Source organism: Eurosta solidaginis, chromosome 5, assembly GCF_040869045.1.
Source record: "Eurosta solidaginis isolate ZX-2024a chromosome 5, ASM4086904v1, whole genome shotgun sequence".
Classification (NCBI taxonomy): Eukaryota; Metazoa; Arthropoda; class Insecta; order Diptera; family Tephritidae; genus Eurosta; species Eurosta solidaginis.
In genome coordinates this window covers 27,849,794-27,873,799 of record NC_090323.1, presented here as the reverse complement: position 1 = coordinate 27,873,799, position 24,006 = coordinate 27,849,794, and the positions used below count along the sequence as shown (strand labels likewise).

The following is a 24,006-nucleotide window of genomic DNA, read 5'->3' as shown; positions in this document are numbered from 1 at the left end:
TTTTTTATAGAGTTTAGAAGTATTGACTCCGAATTCATAAAAAGAGTGGGTCCTACCGGAAGTATAAAAAGCATAAGACTGCAGACACATTTAAGAATGCAAATACGACAAAATCGTTTGTAGTGGCAGCGGTATAGTGGAATTCTGCCCTTATTTTTCAGCTAAAGGCACAATTTTAGCTAAAGTATGATATAAACTTGCGGCAGCTGGTAGTAAGGCGCCCTTCCATATCTAACCTACGAACATACGTTCACCTTGCAATAGGAAGTTCCTGTTTTCTACAAGTTGGACTCTTAACTTTTTTTTGCATAATAGGCAAGCAAGCTGAAATAATCTAGAAAGTTCGGCGTGGTCCGATGAAATTCATTGCGAACAATAGTTCGAAAAAGTTTACTGAAGATGACAAGGAGTAGCAGGAAATCGTTCCAAAATAATTAACATGTTTTAGCTGTTTTTATTTAAACTATTCTTTTTTATTTAATTTAGATATTTTTTCAGTTAATTGTTAATTTTTTTTATTTTATCTACTTAATATTGATTTCTTAACTTTTTTTTACTTTTTTGTTTCAGACTATTTTATTTGATTTTATTTTCATTTTTGTTTAATTTTATTTCATTTTCGTTTGTGTAGTTTTTTTTTTTTTCAATTTGCTTGTAAATTATATTTATGTATATAGATTTCTTATTTCTATGTGTTTTTTTTTTATTTTATTTATTATTTTTTTTAAATTTATTTTTTTAGTATTTTTATTTTTGTAGTTTATCCTCCTAGCTTTTTATTTCCAATTTTATCTTATTTTATTATGACTATATCTATTTTTTTAATTATGCATATTTTATTATTTAATTTTTTGTTTATTTTATTTTCTTATGGTACACCGTTTTATATTTTAATTTATTTTTTCATAATTCTTTTTTTTTATATTATTGTCTATCCTTTTCTCATATTCTCTTAATTTCATTGTTTTGAACTTTTTAACTTGTTTTTTTTTCTAATTTTTTCCCTCATTTTACTTAATAATTGTATTTAAGTTTTTATTTTTTCCCCCAATTTTTTTTTTTTTAAATCATTTTAATTTTTTTGTTTCATTACTAATATTAAATTGTTTATTTATTTAAATTAAAAAAAAAATTATTTTGTTTATTTTATTTTATTTACCTACATTCGTTATAGTTTTTCTCTATTTCAAATCGTTAAATTTTAATTAGTTTTATTCCGCAAAAATTAAATTTGCTTTTGTTTCTTATTTAATTTTATACTTTATATATTTTTTAATTTCATATTATTCAAATGTTTACTTTTTTATTACTACCTTTATATTAAGTCCCTTTCATGTTTGTCCCCTCATTTCCATACGAATTTTTGACCCACGGAAAGGTCTTTTTCGGTAACTTCCCGTTGAGCTAGACACTTGATACTTAGAACATAGTTCAGATCTGGGGGAAATTACCATGCAAGTGAAAAAACCCGCTAGGTGGCGCACGGATCGAGATATACAGAAAATTAATTTTTAAATGGAAATTTTGCGATCGACTTTTAACTAACTTCTCGGTGATCCAGAGACTTGAAACTTAGCACATAGTTTGCGAGTCGATGGCACTACATCTTGCGATCGATTTTTAAGTAACTTCCCGGTGAGCTAGAGACTTGAAACTTGGGCTGTGAGTCAGAACCCGGTGACAATGCAATATTTGGCGCGCTAAGTGAAACAACTACAAATCCTTGAAAAACGAGGGAAATCTTGCAATGGATTTTTGAGTAGCTTCCCGGTGAGCTGGGGATATGAAACTTGAGCCGTAAGTCTGAACGCGGTGACAATGCAATATTTTATGAAAAAAATTTCACTAGGTGGCGCATGGATTGAGATATTAAGAAAATCAGTTTTGATTTGGGAATCTTTCAATCCATTTTTAACTAACTTCCCGGTGACCTAGAGACTTGAAACTTGGGACACAGTTCGAGGTTTGGTGACAATACAATTTACAGAAAACTAAATTCCGATAGGTGGCGCGCTAAGTGAGATAACTACAAATTCTTGAAAAACGAGGGGAATCTTGCAATCGATTTTTGAGTAACTTCCCGGTGAGCTGGAGACTTACTTGAAACTAATTTTAAATTGGGAATCTTGCAATCGATTTTTAACTAACTTCCTGGATATCTAGAGACTTGAAACCTGAAATATAGTTTAAAACTCGGTGACAGTGCAATGTTTGATCAAAAAATGTGAGCTACGTAACGCACAAATCGAACTATTTAGAAGATTAGGCCATACCTTCATGGCTAGCCTCCTGAGTGTTGCAGGCATTGTAGAATTCCACCTCGTTGAAGGTCCAACTCAATGCACGTCCTTGTATACTTTTAGGCGTACGCGACTTTCACTACGATTCTTTTAGACTTTCAGGCGTATGCGAATTTCTTTTACGAACAGGCTTCGGCAATTGTGAGCATATCCACTAACGACAACAAATTACCACATTTGCCATGTATATCTTAATCAATGGCTCCACCAACTTTGAATCCATCCATATACGACGATAATTCAACACACTCCATCGAATATGATTACATCCCCCAACGACGAAAATTCACTGCGTCCATCGAAGGTGTTGTATCCACCAGATCTACCAATTGTAAGCACATTCACCAGCAATGAAAATTCACCACATCATCAATTGTATTGAACGTACTTCCTCAACAATTGTGATCATATTCACCAACAACGATTGTGTTGCACTAAGTATCCGGCTTCGCCAATTATGAGAATAATCGCCAACAAGAATCATTCACCACATTCATACTCTTTGTCCAACTCACCCGCTCCACCAATATCAAGAACATCGAACAGCTATAATAATTCACCGATTTATATGTAGCACACATACAGTCACCTAAGCCGAATATAGATATAGACGTAGTACGTCCGAGCAACGCCAAAGAACGGGTAGCTATTTTGAACAAATAAATAAAGATAAGAATTTTCACTTAGGAATTACTTAAATTACTAATCAAAGTTGCAACTGCCTTTTTGTAGGCAATACTAAAAAATTGAAAATAAAAAGAAGATAAAAAAATTTTAAGAACTACCTTTATATAAATGGACCAAAAAATAGAAGGGAATTTTTCTTTTAATAAAAACATAGTCTTGTTGAATTTTGACTAAAACACTTTAACAATAGCTCTTGTAAAAGAATTTTGGGATTTAAAACTATAAAGGTGGAGCGCAATCTTTCAATTTAAGGCAAACCATGTACTTGGGATTAGCTAATTGATTATTCAAAATTTAAACACGCGCTCTAACTTTATAATTTTAAATCCCAAACTTCTTTAACAAGAGCTATTGTTAATGTTTTTTAGTCAAAATTCAACAAGACTATGTTTTTATTAAAAGAAAAATTCCCTTCTATTTTTTGGTCCATTTATATAAAGGTAGTTCTTAAAATTTTTTTTTCATCTCTTTATTTTTGTTAAATTTGTATTTTTAATTAATTTTTTAATTTACCCCATTTTTATTATTATAAGCTTTTATTTACTTTCACTTGGCTGTTGTCTGTAATCAAATCTTGTAAGTTAAATTTGATACACTTCCCGGTGTTCGATTGAGCTGAAATTTTGCACACATGTATAACTCCGATGACAATGCAGTTATGCTTTGCGAGAATTCGATAAATTAATCGATAACAGCGTTGTCGGTAAAGATTTGTATTCACAAGGGAATAAAAGCCTAAGTCCTCAAGAATAAGGTAACTTCGCTTTGTTTGTGTATACACGAACGTAGAAGTTAGGCTGTTATCGCTAAATGTTGCATACTATTCTGCGCACTTGATTTTGTTTTATAGATTTTTGGCGATGGAATTTTAGCTAAGCGAAAGTTTCAATTTTGTTTTAAAACAGAGCAGAGATCTGGAATGTGTATTTGTATACTGAACGCGACATAGGCAAAGTCACAATAAAATATGATTTTAAGTTAGTTAACACTCGAATAGAAGAACTTGACTGTTCAAAGTTGACTTCGAAGAAACCTTGTAATGTTGATGCATTAAAAGAAATGGATAGGATGAGAAACGTTACAAATAACTAAGTAAAGATTACATAACTAATTTAAACAATATTTTACCCTACTAAAAATTTAAAAAAAATTCATATTTAAATTAAATTTAAGAAAAAAGCTTTTCTAAGAACAAGCTTCTATTACTTGTTAATAAAACGAAAGAAAAAGTAAAAAATAAAATTAAAGAAAAAAAAACTTTAATTACACTAGTCAATAAAAGAAATTACTTTGAAATCTAACTATTTAATTTCGATGTATTATGGCCCCCTAAGTACAAAAACACCCAAAATTTAAAATTCTATGAATACGATTTTTTTTTTCTTTTTCTAAAATCACGAATTTTCACAGAGGTCTTTCCATTTATTTTATTATATCTTGGAAATTACTTATCTAAATTCGTTGAGAGAAACACCAGTGGATTCACCGCAAAATTTTCTTCAAGTTTTGATAAGAACACTTTTTTATATGATCGACGGTTGTGGAGTTATTCACATAAAAATGTAAAAAAAAAATTTTTTTGTTTGCAAAATCGAACTTTTTTTTATTTTTCAAAAATTCATAAAAAATAGAAGGTTTTAAAAACTTGCCAATTTTATTTCACTGTCTTTAAACTGTAAACATTATAAATAATTAAAACCTTATTTCGTAAAAATACATGAATAAATGTTGGTTTTATTGACAATAAAGTGAAAATACCCAATTTAGGGAAAATTTTGCATATCAAGCCTATTCTAGTTTTTTACAAACAAATTATTTAGGTATGACATTTTGCGCAACTTTGTCTATTTAAAACTTACTACGAGCATCGCCAGAAATGAGAAAACTCCATAATGACACTCAAGAAATTTTTTCCTTCAATTTTTCTTAAGGCAAAACGCAGATCATAAGAAAAAATGCTTCATACTGTATGGAAAATTTAAGTTGCCAACGCAAGTTTTCGTAAGAAAGAAGTATGGTCATATATATTTGTTATCAAATAAATACAACTTTTTCCTTGAGGCATTTCTTGCGATGTTCTTAGAATGCTTAAATCATAAAAACAAAAAAATCAAATTATCACTCCGTCATAGAAACTTTTATACCTACCTACTGAACATCCCAGCTGCACAGGCCATTTCCCATAGCATATGAAGTTTTTTTGAAAACCCCTTTTTTCAAACCCTTTCGCAGATAGTGGTTAAAAAATTTACAGGTTTATTAGATGCCTGCCCTGTATGGTATATTGTCGTCGATTGTGACAAACTTAACGAAAAAAAAAAGATACATACTTTTGAAAATCAAAGTGACCTGCGACTATTTAAAGTAATTCATTTAGTTCATTCAATGTTATTTAACTAGCATTCCTGATCGCGAAAAGTCAAGTTGTCAACAACAGTAAAAAAACTATTAATTGGTTAGTGAATTAAAAAAAAAATTAATAATAACAGTAGAAAATTTGTCTGCAAAAATGACCCGAATATATTTTGTTATGTATGTGCTCTTTACACTACAGCAAAAGGGCGGAGAAATTTCACTATTTCACTACAAAATTCATATAAGGATTATTTTAAAATAGATGTTGAGAATTTGAGCCAATATTGGACGCCAAATTCAATTTGTGATAGCTGTATATATATTTTAAAGAAATGGAAATCCTACCCTCAGTAAGTAACTATTACATTTATTAATTAAAAATATTTATGATACTCATTTTTCACAGAGAAAACATGGAAATTGAAAAACCTATAATGTGGAGAGAAACATGTGATCATGATGCTAACTGTTACTTTTGTTTAAGTAAAAAAAAAAAAGGATTTGGAAAACATATGATTTGGTCTTATCCCACGATTTCAGCTGATGGTTTTACTCTTCCCGTGCTAGATTCAGATGGAGTTCCACGTCCTTAAAATCAACATGAAACGTATACTGAAGTTCCTCCATCGCCTATTTCTTCGTCTTCAAAAATCTCCAGCGTAGCAGATGGATTTTGCCCAAAGCCTCTGACACAGTCCTTGTTAAACGATCTTATAAGAGACCTAGAGCTTCCAAAAGATAAGTCAGAGCTACTTGCATCCCGTCTAAAAGAAAGACATTTATTAGAAAAACAGGTTACGATAACTACCTATCGTGAGCGACATAAGCCATGATATAACTGGACTTTTTGGAAAGCTTGTCCAAACATATGACGCAAGTGAATGGAGATTATTTATTGATAGTAACAAAGAAAGCCTTAAAGCAGTTGTATTACACAATGGCAATCAGAAGCCATCAATATCCATCACACACGCCGTAAATATGAAGGAGACTTATGAAACCATGTCCAAACTTTTAAAATATATTCATTATGAAAAACACGATTGGAAAATATGTTGAAACTTGAAAGTGGTAGCTTTACTAACTGGACTACAAGGTGGTTTCACAAAACATTGTTGTTTTCTTTGCCTTTGGGATAGCCGAGATCGAAGCGCACATTATGTAAGGAAGGACTGGCCAGCAAGAACCAATCACGAAGTAGGCACACACATTATAAAAAATGCTGCTCTAATAAAAAAGGAGAATGTGATTTTTCCGCCATTACACATCAAGCTTGGATTAGTCAAGAATTTTGTTAAGGCGCTAAACACAAATGAAAAAGCATTCGATTATATTCAAACAATATTTCCAAAATTATCCGCTTCAAAAATTTCTGAATGTGTTTTTGATGGTCCACAAATCCGAAAACTACTACAGAGCTCAACATTCGAGACGTTACTATCACCCGATGAAAAGGCAGCTTGGAACTCATTTAGGCTGATTGTTTAAAATTTTTTAGGAAATAATCGGGGTCCAAATTATAAGGAAATCATTTCTGATTTACTAACCAACTATTCGGAATATTATATGATTTTTGTATATTCATCATAATTGTAACCTCTAAATTACATATACATATAATTTTAGGTGCAAACATGTCTCTAAAAATGCATTTCTTACACTTCCATTTGGATTTTTTCCGTTCAAATCTTGGTGATGTCAGTGACGAGCATGGAGAACGATTTCACCAACAACTTAAGTCAATGGAGCAGCGTTATTAAGGATTCTGGAACGAAAATATGATGGGGGATTATAATTGGTTTCTTATACGGGAATCAAATTCAGAAAATTACAGTAGAGAAGCAAAAAGCAGAAACTATTTTTAAATATTTCAATTACTAAGTTTTGTAGAATTTCTTTAATAAAGGTATCTTAAATAGCTAAATAAACAAAAATATTAAAAATACGTATTTTCCCTTCATTCACTTAATTGTTAATAATATTACCGTTTATCCATGGATTTTCATGAAATAAAGCTTTGTCTGATTTGGAATGTTCACAGTTTTACGATCATCTAATAAAAGTTGTAAGTTTTTGTCTCTTTCGATTTTTTACGAATTAAAGAAGAAAAAATGGAAATTTTTAATACAAAAAATCGATTTTTTATAATGCGATGCAAATAACTCTTAAACCAATAAGTATTTAAAAAAATGGTATTTAAACAATTTTAAGGTAATTTTATTTGCTATTATATGCTGTTTTCTCCAACAAAATCGGACAACCGTTCCAGAGATATGATAAAATCAATGGGTCTCCCTTTTCAAAAAAGGCAAATTTTAGAAAACAAAAAAAACAAACAAATACGTATCCATAGAATTTTAAATTTCGACCATTTTTATAATTAGGGGAATATAGCAAATAAAAAAAAAAATAGTGTTGATCCAAGGTAATGCAAAAAGTTTAATTTTGTAGAGCAGTATTATTATTATTATTAAATTTTGATGGTATAATTAAGGACATTTAGGACCTCCTTTTCTTGCTATCACAATGTAACACGCTTTTATTACAACAATTAGGACTGTGATATAAACTGTAGGATTTAATAATTTAGGTGTAAAGTATTAATGTTAAAAATATATAATTACGTACAATATGGAATTTTTTTGTTGCAGACGGAGAAGCCTAATTATCGTTAAAAGTTACAATGAACTTATAAAGTGTTACATTTCTTTACAGTCAATTTACTTTTTACTTTTTAGTTAATTTTATTAACCAATAATTAAAGCTTATTTTTAAAAAAGTTTTTTTCTTTAATTTTATTTACAATTTATGTCACTGCAAAAATCGTCTGAAAGCTGCAAACTGCAAACTGCAGTCTTTCATGTAAACAAAACCTTCACGAGCATGGCAATGCGTTTTTCAAGCACGTGCTACACGAGGCGCCACATGGCCAAAACAAAGGATGACAAATGGAGGAAAACCTTCGAAACAAGTATTTATGCAAAAGCACAGCAAAGAGTAACTGAAACAAGTAAGGAAGTCTAAGTTCGGGTGAAACCGAACATTACATACCCAGCTGTACACTTGAAATACTGCTGTTGTTTGATTTGTGAGCTTAGTAGTGTTACAAGGCTGCGCAATAATACATATACATATGGTTCTATTCTGAACTAATTTTTCTTCGAGGTGTGGCTCCCGAAACATAGAAAATTGCTTAGTCATAAAATGGGCGGTGCCACGCCCATTTTTTTCTTTAATTTGAAGTTGTTCCTATTTATTGTTATAAATCCACTTGGGAAATGAAATACCATTGATATAAAGCTCTTTTGCAAAGATATAGCTTATTTTATTCGTCCACGACCATTTAAAAATCTTTTATATAAAAGTGGGCGTGCTCCTTAACTGATTTCGTTAATTGTTCTTTAAAGCATTCCTAATAATAAAGGCAACCTCGCTGGCGAATTTTGTTACGATAGGTTTAACGATTTTTGATTTATGACTAATAATTTTTGTAAAACTGATTTTATAACAAGTGGGCGGTGCCACGCTCATTTTAAAAAAATTGTTTAAAATTTGTATCAAGAGTCTCAATATTAGTCCACACGTCAAATTTCAACATTCTAGGTGTATTATTTACTAAATAATCAGGTTTTTTGTGTTTTCCAAAATGTTATATATATAATAAGTGGGAGGGGTTATCATCCGATATCGCTCATTTTCAATACCAATCTATTCTGGGTCCAGATAATCTCGTGTACCAAATTTGGTGAAGATATCTCGATATTTACTCAAGTTATCGTGTTAATGGACAGACGGACGGACGGACAGACAAATGGGCGGACGGACATGACTCAATCAAATTTTTTTCGTTACTGATGATTTTGATATATGGAAGTCTATATCTAACTCGATTCCTTTATACCTGTACAACCAACCATTATCCAATCAAAGTTATAATACCCTGTGTGCAAGTACAGCTGGGTATAAAAAACCACTGAATGAACATTGCGGAAATGCATTAAACGACAGCAAAACAATAATCGTTTATGGGTTTGTGCTGTACGCTATATAAACTTTGTTGACATATGAAAATGGATGTGTGCATGTATTAAAATCTTGTTGTTTATGGGGTGTCAAAGTAAAATATCAAAAAATTGTTAAAAACCCACACATCCTCAAATAGAAAATGGGAGCAATAACACTCTTGCATACTTAGTTTTGTTGTATCGTCACGCAGAGCAAAGAAAAGGGGTTGCGTTCTCACGAAGCTCATACGCACGAGCAGCCCAAAGCAGCACCACTCCACCCGACCCACTTGTTTATGCGTCTCGGCAGTCAATGGCATTTTGTGTTTTGGTTTTTCTGTTTTTGTTAATATCTGTTGAATGCACACTTTTGTTTTCATTGCTCAACAAATTACATTTGTTCAACTGAAAAATATAATTTTGTGCTATAATACGCGAACTCGTATTAGTTGAGTCAGGTGTATGTATGCGCGTGTAATGTTTTGTTGATTATTGTATTCTATATTTCGACATTTACTGTATATGCCCACTTATTTAATATATAAATTATTTGTTTGCCTCATTTACACTTGTTTTATGCCTCTCCATGTTCATAAACCGACATACATCATTAATATGTAGATAGTGCAGGGTGCGTAACTGCTACAACTTTTATGAAAAAAAAAACTTAAAACGTGGCATTATTAATAAAAAATTTTGTTTTACGTTTTTAGTTGAAAATTAATTTCTTACGTATGACGAAAGGTTTTAAGACCGAGGCAGATTCCTGCAGGAATGATAATGGCGATCTGGTAACTGACGTACAGAGTGTGCTTAAGTTATGGAGATAACACTTCTTCTCAATGCTAGTTAGCGTGGGAAAAGAAAAACCCGATCCCCTGATCGCTGATGATGGAAAAACACGCTTCGGCACCCTACTAGGACGAAGAGAGAATTACAATATCCCGACTAAAAAATTACAATGCAACAGAGAATGACGGACTACCTGCTAAGCTGTTCAAACACGGAGGCGAAGAGTTGGTAAAGAGCATACATTAACTCCGCGCATGCCTTGGGATTGGAATTTAAGTGTGCTCAGTTCAATTCACAAGAAAGGCGATCCCGCAAACCGCAGCAATTACTGCTTCATATCGCGTATAACGAAGAAGCTGCTTGTGTGCTGATAGGTCCGGCCTTGAAATCCGTGCGAAGTTAATAAGGCTTTGCCAAATGGCATTGAGCAACACCACCAGCTCCATAAGGATTCGGAAGGACCACTCCGAGACATTCGAAACCAAACGAGGCTTCAGACAAGTCGATTCCCTTTTGCGCGATTTCTTCACCATAATGCGGGAGAAGATAATTTTAAGCAAAAGTAAACCGTAATGGTACGATCTATTATAAGAGCGTACAATTACTGGCGTATGCTGATGATATTGATATTATTGGCCTTAATAAACATGCCGATTTGTTCTGCCTCTTCTGGATTAGATAAAGAGGCAATAAAAGTAGATTTTTGTGTTAAATGAAATCGGGGCATTCGCGCCTGGACGCCACGTCACTGTTGACGGATATAAATGCGAGACTGTGAAGGATTTCGTCTATTTGGGTACTACCATTTACAGCAAAAATAATGTCCGTTTAGAAATCAAACGGATAATAATATTTGCCAAAAAGTGCTGCTTTGGGCTGAGTAGACAATGGAAGAGTAAAGTGCTCTCTCGACAAACAAAAACTACGCACTAGAAGTCGCGAAACAAACCTGTGCTGATGTACGACTCGGAATCATGTACAATGTCGAGAGAAGATGAGCTGTATGCGCTTTACGCAGATATGAAGATAGTGAAGCGAATAAAAACGCAAAGGCTTCGCTGACCATGTTAATCGAGTGGAAGAAGCTGCTCCGGCGTCGAATACAATCTTGCCGTTCTGATATATGAAATAACGTACAGGAAAATAATGCTTTCGGTCCGAATTTCCTTTATGGGCGGGAGTTATTTCATTTTGTTATATGAAATAGGGCCCACGGGCATAGCCTCTATCTTTTAGGCGTTAATTCCGTGGGCATTATTCCATTGCACCAAAAGTACGAAGCTTCTGAGTGGAGGCTTAAGTCAATGGAACTTAATGATTGCATCTTCAGACATTCAACTAAAGTATATGAAAACACCGTTGACATCAATGTGATGACTGACGGTTACTGCTACAACAACAACAATATCATGAAGTTGCGGATGAGTGAGGATTGCAAAACGAAAACTTGATATTGGCGGCAACAACCCAACATTTACCTATGTAAACCACGCGTCAGGAGGGAGGCTCATTTAGAATAAAGTGACAAATAGTGTAAAAATATACATATAGCGGAAGAGGTTTTAAAGCAACGAAGCTTGGAAAAATTAGAGCTTATAGATTTAACTAATGGCAAAAAAGAAGTCGTTGGCTTATAAGACCTTTATTTTTAACAGTTCCACCCAACGCATAGAATAACATAAAATACTTACATCCTTATGATCAAACCCAACAGACTTTTTCTAAGTATCTCTATCTTTGCACCTGCCTCTATTCTATATCACGCTTTCTTCCTCTACCCTCTACGTTTTTCCTGTTAACCTTACTCGGTCCACTCAATTTAAAATTCTCTTTCATTCTTCCTTGAATCTTTCTCCCTTAGAGGGCCGAAAAATTTTCTTGATAAATTATTTGTAAGTAGATAAGTTTGTTACGATCTAACAAGAACACCCTAACACTTCAGGAACGCAACATCCAAACCAAGAAGAATTAAACAAGGGTTGCCACAGGGTGGTGTCCTATCCCCACTTCTGTTAACTTCTACATATTAAAGCTACCTTCGCCACCAGAAAGAGTCACTATCGTCTCCTACGCCGATGACTGCACAATAATGGCCATAGGTACAGGCCCGCAGATTGATGAGCTTTGCAACCAAATTAAGGGCTATCTCCCTGATCTTTCCCGTTTTCACACCTCGTGAAACCTGACATTAGCCGTAAATTTCAATTAGTAGGACAAAATTTATGCGCAGCAATTTCAGAGGTGGATTTAAAGTTTGTCGCTTAGGATATACGCGTGTTAAAAAAACACGGCTAATGTTAGGTTTCGCGATGTGAAAAAACATTATACTCAGATGTAACTGAAATATGTGTCTTTGTTTCACCCTCTACACTAATTGGATGTATTCTATGAGTGTCCACAATTCATCGCAACTGATTCAGCTAAATGTTATACCCTATGGCCATCAGAGCGTTGTCTCCGCTCTTCGGTACACCCTGTTGCTGTAGCTAGTTGTTTAACCACAGCCGCTAGATGGGTCTCCTAAGCATTATCTAAGCGAGGATTGGCGTTTTTTTTCACGCGCAAACGAAACGTATACGCGTGTAAAAAAAAAACATGGCTATTATCACCGACTAAATCATCGGCGACCTTATTTACAACATGGACGTCCCAAATGTCGACCATTTTGAAAATCCACGTCAATAGCACTACGCTACCGACTGTCTTACACCCCAAAATCTTGGGTGTGACGTTCGATCAGGATCTACATTTTGGTGAGCATGCAGCCGCAATTGTACCGAAAATCCAGAGCCGCAATAAAATCCTCAAATCTCTTGCTGGTAGTACTTGGGGTAAAGATAAAGAAACGCTCATTACCCCTTACAAAGCAATTGGCCAGCCGATTGCATGCCACGCGTCCCCGATATGGTCGCCAAGCCTAAAGACTGCTCACTGGAAGAAGCTACAGGCCTGCCAAAATACTGCCCTCAGAACTGCCACGGGTTGTCTTCTTATGTCCCCAGAACACCATCTACATAATGAGGCGAGAATACACCTCAGCAGGGAGAGAAATGAGATGCTAACCAAACAGTTCCTGTTGAATACCCAGCAACCTGGGCATCCCAACAGACATCTGATTGATTAGCCAACACCGCCCAGGAGCTTAAGAAGTCATCTCCGTAAGCATTATGAGGAAATACGGCACCTGAGAACACAACCGTATGAGGCCAAAAAACCAAGCAGGTCCTCAGTGAACTCCACAAACAGGTGTCAGACCTCTATGTCAGGAATTGCCCGTTGAATCCTGTACTCAAAGAACAAATAAGAGGAACGCCCACTCCCTAGGGAAACGCGAGTAACTCTAGCTCAACTTCGATCTGAATACTGTAACAGGTTAAACTCTTACCTATCCAGAATCAACCCCGACATGCAAAATGTATGCCCTGCTTGACACCAACCATCTCTTCAAATGTAATATGGAACCAACGCCTCTAACACCCCTCTCATTATGGTCCAGCCTTGTTGAAACGGCAAGTTTCCTTGGTCTCCCGTTAGAGGATATTGATGAAAAATTGTGATCGGTCACACCTATTTGATGGGGCGAGGCACTGCTACAACAACAACAACACGAGCTAACGTGAACACCCTATCATTTTCGTTCTAGCTTTTTCTGTTAACATTTTTTTAAATACCTGTTTTATGCGCTCCCTGCTATACCGTTATTATTGTTTAGTCGCAATCCATGCATCAAATCTTTTCTGCAATTCATTTTTCCACATTTCTGAATTACATTTCAGTTCTTTTTCATTTCTTCCCGTGTGCGGTAAAAAAATTTGCGCTTATTTAATTGTGCGGTTTACAAACAAAAAAAATAATTTTTAACACTAAATAAAATGCGTAGTTAATACAAAAACAAAAAAAAAAAAAACATTGTGAAAGAAAAAAAAAATGCAAATATTATTAAGTGCCTAATCAGTCATTGCAGCCGAAATTAATAGACATCAAAGTTTTATCTAATACAGAAAAATGAGGTTGGGCGCCTGAAGTAATGGTGAACCGCCTTTTTATTTAGGACCTTCGAACGCACTGCCGTAGTAGAGTAAAATTCCTCGCAAAACTTTTTTTTGAGAGTCTATTGTTTTAATAATGTTTTAGCTTAACGGGATTGGATGAACAGACTACCTGATCTCATTCCTACGCTTTGATGGATCTCAAATGACAGACGAAGCGATAAACGTGTACTCAATAGTTTCGAAATAATGCAAGCAGTAGGGTGTGTGTAATACTGCGCTGATCCAGAAATAAACAGATAATATAAGCTGTGTTTTGTCAGACGGAAGTAGTAGCCGTGACCAAAGCAGGAGAAACACTGGCAGAAAATTGCTTAAACTGCACCCGCGTAAATTTTTACACAGATAGTCAAGCAGCAATTAAGGCACTCATCTCGCATAGCACAACATCTAAAATAGTAATAGTGTTGTTGTTGTTGTTTGCCGGATACAGATCCGGTACGCTCCGGTGACACAGCACCATTAAAGTGCTAGCCCGACCATCTCGGGAACGATTTTTATGGCCACATTAAACCTTCAGGCCATCCCTATGTAGATGAAAATGAAAAAGCAGATGAGCTAGCAAACAAAAGCGCTTTCCTCGAAGCCTGTACCGTAGATGTCCCAATCAGATTCGACCAACCAGCAAATACTTAGTTAGCGCGGTGGTTGCAATAAAACAAAGTTATTCTTGTCATTGAAAAGGAGGGACTGTAGGCTCATGATTGGTATTCTGATTGGACACAGTCTTCTGATGTCACATGCTTTTAAATTAAGCCTAGTCAATGATAGTAGATGCAGGTAGTGCGGGTTGGAGAAGGAAATAATCGATCGTGTTTTGTGCTTGTGCCATGCGCTTGCCAGGGCAAAACTCCAGCTATTAGGAGTGGCACATCTATCAGATCTAGAAGCAAGTAGCATGGGTCCTAGAAAACTTCTAATATTTGCCAAGAGGCCCTAGTTTTGATAGACTTATTAAGTTTAGTCGTTAAACAAACTTCTAATAACACTATGGAATCATAAAGTCTAATCATCGACTATTTCAGGACCACCTACGACTGAACCAGTAAAGAACGCGTTCTAAAGGTCTGCAAAGGGGGACGGTTACCATTTCATATGACTCGGTTCAAAGCGAGTGGATGAAACTGGAACTAGAACCGTCCGTAAATGCGTTAGTTCTGCGCTAGTTTGGAAGTAGTGCTCTTCGCTGCAGGGTACTTACGCTGTATCCAGAACAAATAAGGAAATTTATATATATAAAAAGAAACGTTGAAGTGTGTGTTATTGGTCGCCGGTGTTTGAAGAGATGCGTCAGTCGATTTTGTTCAAACTTTAACATAAGTTGCGTATACCTCACGCGGTGGTTATTACATAGGTTTGGTTGCGATCGATTTAGTCGCATCAACCCGGCAAAACTGATAAATATGCATGCGAAGCCGAAATAAAGACATGAATCAATAATACCCTCATACCTATTTACATACTTCCTATTCGATTTGCCTGAAATTTGGTATATAAGTTTGCCTATATTAGTATTTACGATCCTTTTTCCGGGAAGTAGACCAGAGACGGACTGGACTGGGACTGAGACTCGGAGTGGGACTGGAACAAAATACATACCACCCTCTGGGACTGGCAATAAGGGATGAAGAAGAATGACAAGAACTTGAGAGAAGAGAAAAGAGAGAAGGAGGCTGAGAAAGAGATAGAATGAGACGAAGATGGAGATAGATGAAGCGAAATGACGGAGAAGAGAGTGAATAAAAGGATTATGAAAAAGATAAGATGGGGGAGGGCAGAGTTAGACGGAAAAAGCTTATTAAAATGTATGTATTTAAGACAGACCAACGTCTGCCAGGTCTGCTAGTACATTCAATATTATAGAGATAAATTTGATAACTTCAATGGTGATTATTTCATCATAAAACTAACTGTTATCTAATTCAAGCTGCAAATGAAGAGCATTGTTGGCGGGAGAGTATATTAAGAATAAGGGGATTATTCTAGGCGTTGATTGCCGTGGCATTTCCAGACGCAACTAAACTTAATTGAATAACAACACACAAAAATCTTGAGATATCACGATGTACGAAAAATAAAACGCAAATCATAATTTTACCAACTGCAAAACACTAAACAGTTTGATGAGCCTGTGAAAGCGTAATATGTGCTAAGTAATAATATTAATTGAGTGAATGATAAAAACAGAAACCTTACAAAGCGAGTTATGTCAAGTGTATTACAGCTAGGCCTGACCAGTGGCTGAAAATAGAGGGGTCAAGGCCCACAGCGTATATAGAGCAGTTGAGTATTTGAAAACGATGTTGTAACGTTTACGTCTATTCACCTCATAATATTTTTATACTCAGCGTGCTTTGCACACAGAGTATATTAACTTTGAATGGATAACGGTTGGTTGTACAGGCATAAAGGAATCGAGATAGATATATACTTCCATATATCAATCAGTATCGAAAAAAAAATGTATTGAGCCATGTCCATCCATCCGTCCGTTAGCACGATAACTTGAGTCAATATTGAGATATCTTCACCAAATTTGGTACACTAGCTTATCTGGACCCAGAATAGATTGGTATTGAAAATGAGTGAAATCGGATGATAAACACGCCCACTTTTAATATATAAAATTTTGGAAAACACAAAAAAACTGATAATTTAGTAAATAATACACCTAGAATGTTGAAATTTGACGTGTGGACTGATATTGAGACTCTTGATACAAACTTGGAAAAATTTTTTTAAATGGGCGTGGCACCGCCCACTTGTGATAAAATCAATTTTAAAAATATTATTAATCATAAATCAAAAATCGTTAAACCTATCGTAACAAAATTCAGCAGAGAGGTTGCCTTTACTATAAGGAATCCTTTGAAGAAAAATTAACGGTTAAGGACCACGCCCACTTTTATATAAAAGATTAATAAAAGGGTCGTGGACGAATAAAATAAGCTATATCTTTGCAAAAAAGAGCTTTATATCAATGGTATTCCATTTCCCAAGTGGATATATAACAGTAAATAGGAAAATCTTCAAATTTAAAAAAATGTGCGTGGCACCTCCCCTTTTATGACTAAGCAATTTTCTATGTTTCGGGAACCATAACTCGAAGAAAAATTAACGGATCGTAATAAAGTTGGGTACCCACATTTTCCCTATAGCAGGGAATATTTTTAGGAAAAATGGACGAGATCGGTTAAAGACCACGCCCACTTTTATATAAAAGATTTTTAAAAGGGTCGTATACGAAAATAATAAGCTATATCTTAGCGAAAAAGAGCTTTGTGTCAATAGAATTTTACGTTCTAAATTGAATTATAACATTAAATTGGAAAACACTAAAATTTTTGAAACTGGGTGTGGCACTGCCCCTTTTATGACTAAGCAATTTCTATGTTTCGGGAGCCATAACTGGAAGAAAAATTAACATATCGTAATGTAATTGTGTACACAGATTTTCCTTATAGCAGAAAATTTTTCTAGTAAAAATGGACGGCATCGGTTAAAGACCACGGCAAATGAGATATAAAACAAGTTTAAAAGGGTCGTAGACTAGAATAATAAGCTATAACTTAGCAAAAAATAGTTTTGAATCAATGATATTTCACTTATCGAGTTTTATTGTAAGAAGAAATGGGGAGTCATTTTTTTTTTTAACGGGCGGTGCCATGTGTTATGTAGAAAAGTAATTTATCTGAAATGAGATGTACAATTGAAGCGCACGCTGAGTATATAATGTTCAGTTACACTCGAACTTAGACACCTTTACTTGTTATTTATCTAAATATGAACGTGTGCGTATGAGCTTTACTAAAAGATTTCCTCATACTCGTTAGGCACAATAAAAAAAAACAGAAATTCAATTATGCACGTTCTTTTAAATGACAAAAATTCTTATTCGAAATAAAGGCAGTGAAACAAAGAAATTGAATTAAATTTGCATGAGTACCATGAGTGATGAATGTCATGTTAAAGATAGTTGTCGACAAAATAAACTTATTCAGATTCATATCTACATAAGTATGGGAATATATGTATGTAGTATATTTTAAGTGTATTTGTTGTTGTATGCTGGAAGTGATCCATCACACTTATATATATTTAACAGTCGCTGGTAAATCAGCACTGATTTTAGGTTACTGAAAGCTCAATTTCCAACAGTGAACAAATACCAGTAGTCTGTGAGTAGATCTTTTACGAGCATTGGATTAATCCACAAATCTCCGAGTCCCTTACATGTTTTACTCCTTTTTACCATTGCATGTCCTTACGGGCGAGCACTCCCTTTGAGATCCTAACGGATGTCAAAGTGAGCATTATTTTTAGCTCCTTTTTACATTCAAAACAAACAAAAAGGGAGTAATCTTCCATACATCCAAATGGAGCAGAAATGGAGTGATGTATTTTATCTCCAGTGCGAGGGTAAAGTGAGCAATGTTTAGTTTGTCCAAATATACACAGAAAGAAAATGTGTATACAATTCAATTCAAATTCAATTTATTATTAAAACAAGTAAGGAAGGTTAAGTTCGGGTGTAACCGAACATTACATACTCAGTTGAGATCTATGGTGACAACATAAGGGAAAATAACCATGTAGGAAAATGAACCGAGGGAAACCCTGGAATGTGTATCAAATGAAAGGCATTAAAGAGTATTTTATGAGGGAGTGGGCCATAGTTCTATAGCTGGACTCCGTTTCGAGATATCGCCACAAAGGTGGACCAGGGGTGACCCTAGAATTTGTTTGTACAATATGGGCATCAAACGAATGGTGTTAATGAGTATTTTAAAAGGGAGTGGGCCTTAGTTCTATAGGTGGATGCCGTTTCGAAATATCGCCATAAAGGTGGACCAGGGGTGACTCTAGAATGTGTTTGTACGATATGGGTATCAAATTAAAGGTATTAATGAGGGTTTTAAAAGGGAGTGGTGGTTGTTGTATAGGTGGTCGCCTTTTCGAGATATCGCCATAAAGGTGGACCAGGGGTGACTCTAGAACGCGTTTGTACGATATGGGTATCAAATGAAAGGTGTTAATGAGTATTTTAAAAGGGAGTAATCCTTAGTTCCATAGGTGGACGCCGCTTCGAGATATCGCCATAAAGGTGGACCAGGGTTGACCCTAGAATTTGTTTGTACAATATGGGTATCAAAAGAAAGGTGTTAATGAGTATTTTAAAAGGGAGTAATCCTTAGTTCCATAGGTGGACGCCGTTTCGAGATATCGCCATAAAGGTGGACCAGGGGTGACCCTAGAATTTGTTTGTACAATATGGGCATCAAACGAAAGGTGTTAATGAGTATTTCAAAAGGGAGTGGGCCTTAGTTCTATAGGTGGACGCCGTTTCGAAATATCGCCATAAAGGTAGACCAGAGGTGACTCTAGAATATGTTTTTACGATATGGGTATCAAATTAAAGGTATTAATGAGGGTTTTAAAAGGGAGTGGTGGTTGTTGTATAGGTGGTCGCCTTTTCGAGATATCGCCATAAAGGTGGACCAGGGGTGACCCTAGAACGCGTTTGTACGATATGGGCATCAAACGAAAGGTGTTAATGAGCATTTTAAAAGGGAGTGGGCCTTAGTTATATAGGTGGACGCCGTTTCGAAATATCTCCATAAAGGTAGACCAGAGGTGACTCTAGAATATGTTTTTACGATATAGGTATCAAATTAAAGGTATTAATGGGGGTTTTAAAAGGGAGTGGTGGTTGTTGTATAGGTGGTCGCATTTTCGAGATATCGCCATAAAGGTGGACCAGGGGTGACCCTAGAATTTGTTTGTACAATATGGGTATCAAAAGAAAGGTGTTAATGAGTATTTTAAAAGGGAGTAGTCCTTAGTTCCATAGGTGGACGCCGTTTCGAGATATCGCCATAAAGGTGGGCCAGGGGTGACTCTAGATTTCGTTTGTGCAATATGGGTATCAAACGAAAGGAGTTAATGAGTATTTTAAAAGGGAGTGGGCCTTAGTTCTATAGGTGGACGCCTTTTCGAGGTATCGCAATAAAGGTGGACCAGGGGTGACTCTAGACTTCGTTTGTACGATATGGGTATCAAATGAAAGGTGTTAATGAGTATTTTTAAAAGGGAGTGGGCCTTCGTTCTATAGGAGTTCGCCTTTTCGAGATATCGCCATAAAGGTGGACCAGGGTTGACTTTAGAATATGTTTGTACGATATGGGTATCAAATGAAAGGTGTTAATGAGTATTTTAAAAGGGCGTGGGGCTTAGTTCTATAGGTGGACGCCTTTTCGAGATATCGCCATAAAGGTGGACCAGGGGTGACTCTAGAATGAGTTTGTACGATATGGGTATCAAATCAAAGGTATTAATGAGAGTTTTAAAAGGGAGTGGTGTGAAGGCGTTTTCCAGATATCGACCAAAATGTGGACCAGGGTGACCCAGAACATCATCTGTTGGATACCGCTAATTTATTTATATATGTGATACCTGCCAAGATTTTAAGGGTTTTTTATTTCGCCCTGCAGAACTTTTTCATTTTCTTCTACTTAATATGGTAGGTGTCGCAACCATTTTAAAAAGTTTTTTCTAAAGTTATATTTCGCGTCAATAAAACAATCCAATTACCTTACCATGTTTCATCCCTTTTTTCGCATTTGGTATAGAATTATGGCATTTTTCTTAATTTTCGATATCGAAAAAGTGGGCGTGGTCATACTCGGATTTCGTTCATTTTTCATACCAAGATAAAGTGAGTTCAAGTAAGCACGTGAACTAAGTTCATTAAAGATATGTCGATTTTTGCTCAAGTTATCGTGTTAACGGCCATGCGGAAGGACAGACGGACGACTGTGTATAAAAACTGGGCGTGGCATCAACCGATTTTGCCCATTTTCACAGAAAACAGTTAACGTCATAAAATCTATGCCCCTACCAAATTTCAAAAGGATTGGTTAATTTTTGTTCGACTTATGGCGTTAAAAGTATCCTAGACAAATTAAATGAAAAAGGGCGGATCCACGCCCATTTTGAAATTTTCTTTTATTTTTGTATTTTGTTGCACCATATCATTACTGGAGTTGAATGTTGACATAATTTACTTATATACTGTAAAGATATTAAATTTTTTGTTAAAATTTTTTTTTTAAAGTGGGCGTGGTCCTTCTCCGATTTTGCTAATTTTTATTAAGCGTACATATAGTAATAGGAGTAACGTTCCTGCCAAATTTCATCGTGATATCTTCAACGACTGCCAAATTAAAGCTTGCAAAAGTTTTAAATTACCTTCTTTTAAAAGTGGGCGGTGCCACGCCCATTGTCCAAAATTTTACTAATTTTCTATTCTGCGTCATAAGTTCAACTCATCTACCAAGTTTCGTCGCTTTAGCTGTCTTTTGTAATGAATTATCGCACTTTTTCGGTTTTTCGAAATTTTCGATATCGAAAAAGTGGGCGTGGTTATAGTCCGATATCGTTAATTTTAAATAGCGATCTGAGATGCGTGCTCAGGAACCTACATACCAAATTTAATCAAGATACCTCAAAATTTACTCAAGTTATCGTGTTAATGGACGGACGGACGGACGGACATGGCTCAATCAAATTTTTTTCGATCCTGATTATTTTGATATATGGAAGTCTATATCTATCTCGATTCCTTTATATATGTACAACCAACCGTTATCCAATCAAACTTAATATACTCTGTGAGCTCTGCTCAACTGAGTATAATTATACATATTAGAATGATGAAATAGGTTAAAAAAACAAAAGAACTAAATTTATATTCCACTTTAGATAATTACATATTGATTAATGGATCATTTATGTATAAATTTTATGTTTATGAAGAATTGATATTTCGTGGAGATTTATGCGAATATGTTTTGCGGTAAAATGTTGTCTTACATTTACGAAATGTTATTTTCATAGCATTTTCTTATTGCCCATATGATGCAAAATTGTCTTTCAGCGATTATGCGAAAAGGGAAAAAATTTCATGTATATATGTACATTTATTTACTTATGCATATAAGTTAGATAAAATATTGTCATTCTTACCGAAAAGGAAATAGCTGAATAATTTGTATTTGTTTATCGCCACTTTATCTTTCTACCCATCCCAATTTATTTTAAGCAAAACGTTGTCGTGAAATATTTTGGTAAGACTTTCTCAATTTTAATTTTATCAAACCTGGATTTTATATAGCTAATCTGGAAAACATAACAATAAGAGCTTTAAAAAGATCATTCAAAATTCTTTTACCACTTCTGAATCAGACTTGGTTTTAATCAACTCTTCTGCAGAATCTACTAGTGAACGAATTGGAAATATTTGTAAATCGATATATGTAAGCTGGACGTGAAACTTTTTGCAACTCTTCTAATTACACGGTATGTTTGCATGTAATTACTTTTAACGCTTCGACCTCGTTTGAAACATGATTAAGTTTATTTTCCAGCTTTTTGACTACTTCAAGAATTTCGTTGATTTTTTCTAAAACCAAAATAAACAAAGAAAATAAGTTTAATAAGGAAATAGTTAAATTTAGACACTTTAATTCATATACATGAGTCATTAGTCGTAGTACTTGGCATAGTTTCCGGCGTAAATATTGACTGAGTTTGGTATGTATTTGCATTGAAATTCATTTTTAATTGAGGATAGAAGATTGATACCTAAATTTAAAATGTGAGCGATATTTATTTGTTCTTATCAATTTTTACAGTGATGCAATACTGGAATGAAAACATAATAATCTGCATCAGGTATACAAAATATTTTACAATATACTTCACGCAGGTATATAAAATATTTTACAATATACTTCACGCAAGTTCATTCGTTCCCTAAGCGGATTAATAGCTTTTGCCTTACAAATTCCTAGGCAAGTTTTAGAGTCGACAGGGTATTCAAACAAGCTTGTTACATCTGTAAAAGTGTTACTGACTACGCATTGTTCATTCCCATCCACTAAAAAGCCAATTATTTTTATTGGAGTCATATTTCTAGTAAAGCAATAATTATCAGGAGTTTTTCCCGATAAAAAAAGTGTCGAACTGATATCTCATATATAAGTTGTTTCTATTTTTTTGTCCAAGTGGAAAAAAATTACGATTCTCTGATTTTAACAACCAACTTCGTTCAATGGCACGATTATTGAGCTGCTGACTTAGATTCGATGGTTTCCGACAATCTTTTTTTAATAAGCAAGATATTTTCATACTTGTATGCTGAAAAGTTGTCAAGTTCGCCAGGTGTAGTAAACATTTACGTTATAACTAATTTTATCAATCCGATATATTCCGTAGGCAATTTGATGGACAAGAAACAAAACGATATGCTATATGTAAAAGCAATAAGGGTGTATAAATTTTTATCCAATATATCTTTGAAAATAATTATTCCTGTGTAAAGTAGTAATTGGCGAAATTCCTTTGCTTTCCATCTCTTAACCTCATCAAATGTTCTTCCTTTCCGTGAAAATTCTTTCGGCATAAACTTTGATATATACAATATTTTGTAATTTAATGCATCTTTTTCTAAATCGCTTAGTTTCGATTTGGTGTGTTTGTTTTGTAAAATGAACACCAACATCTTTTTAAAAACCCCCAAATCTATTATCGTATCTAGCGGAAATTGTGTGACCATATTGATGGAGCATGTTTAAAGGGGGTGAGATTCGCTTTGAAATTTTGCTTGATGAAATGTTTTGTTCTTTCGTGCTTTGAAATCTTTATCTGTTCTTGGATTTCCAGGAAGTAGAGCGTAAGAAAGTATTTTATTTTTATTTTTTTGGGATGCTACCTGTTCGCATTTTGAACAACCTTGGGCAGATGTGTGTCCCACTGTAC

General features: G+C 34.7%; 1 protein-coding gene across 1 annotated transcript in view; it reads left to right on the top strand.

Annotated features, from left to right (window-relative positions):
- The first annotated feature begins 15,353 nt into the window (after positions 1 to 15,353).
- mnd (minidiscs) overlaps positions 15,354 to 24,006 on the top strand; it is a 49,783-nt gene continuing 41,130 nt past the window's right edge. The window contains exons 1-2 of the mRNA XM_067787012.1: positions 15,354 to 15,992; positions 16,115 to 16,469. The gene's annotated coding sequence lies outside the window, so the exon portion shown is untranslated. The remainder of the gene's footprint in view (positions 15,993 to 16,114; positions 16,470 to 24,006) is intronic.